Source organism: Octopus bimaculoides, chromosome 12, assembly GCF_001194135.2.
Source record: "Octopus bimaculoides isolate UCB-OBI-ISO-001 chromosome 12, ASM119413v2, whole genome shotgun sequence".
In the NCBI taxonomy this organism is placed as follows: domain Eukaryota; kingdom Metazoa; phylum Mollusca; class Cephalopoda; order Octopoda; family Octopodidae; genus Octopus; species Octopus bimaculoides.
The window spans coordinates 33,389,011-33,389,845 of NC_068992.1; the positions used below are offsets into that span (position 1 = coordinate 33,389,011).

At 44.3% G+C, this 835-nt stretch overlaps 1 non-coding gene across 1 annotated transcript; it reads right to left on the bottom strand.

Annotated features, from left to right (window-relative positions):
- Positions 1-354: 354 nt before the first annotated feature.
- On the bottom strand, positions 355-459 carry LOC128249220 (U6 spliceosomal RNA). Its single transcript, XR_008265338.1, has one exon. It is a non-coding gene; the product is annotated as a U6 spliceosomal RNA (small nuclear RNA).
- Between the last annotated feature and the right edge of the window lie 376 nt (positions 460-835).

An 835-nucleotide genomic window follows, 5' to 3' on the forward strand; every position in this document is an offset into this window, starting at 1 on the left:
GTAAAAGCACCCACTACACTCACTGAGTGGTTGGCGTTAGGAAGGGCATCCAGCTGTAGAAACTCTGCCAAATCAGATTGGAGCCTGGTGTTGCCATCCGGTTTCACCAGTCCTCAGTCAAATCTTCCAACCCATGCTAGCATGGAAAGCAGACGTTAAACGATGATGATGATGATGATATATGATGGGCTTCTTTCAGTTTCTGTCAACCAAATCCACTCACAAGGCTTTGGTTGGCCTGATGCTATAGTAGAAGACACTTTCCCAAGACACCATGCAGTGCGACTGAACCCGGAACCATGTCGTTGGTAAGCAAGCTACTTACCACACAGCCACTCCTGTGCCTATATTTTTAAAAATATGGAACACTTCACGAATTTGCATGTCATCCTTGTGCAGGGGCCATGCTAATATTCTCTGTATCATTCCAATTTTAGTTTATGTATTACCAAAGCAAAATGTATATATTATAAATATATGATATATATATACACATGTACACATACACAAAGTAAAAGGCAGACTGTATGACGCATGCGTACGAACAACCATGCTACATGGCAGTGAAACATGGGCTGTAACTGCTGAGGACATACGTAAGCTCGCAAGGAATGAAGCCAGTATGCTCCGTTGGATGTGTAATGTCAATGTGAATACCCGTCAGAGTGTAAGTATCTTGAGAGAAAAGCTGAACATTAGAAGCATCAGTTGTGGCGTGCAAGAGAGACGATTGCGCTGGTATGGACATGTGGTGAGAATGGAGGAGGATAGCTGCGTGAAAAAGTGCCACACCCTAACAGTTGAGGGAACCCGTGGAAGAGGTAGGCCCAGGAAG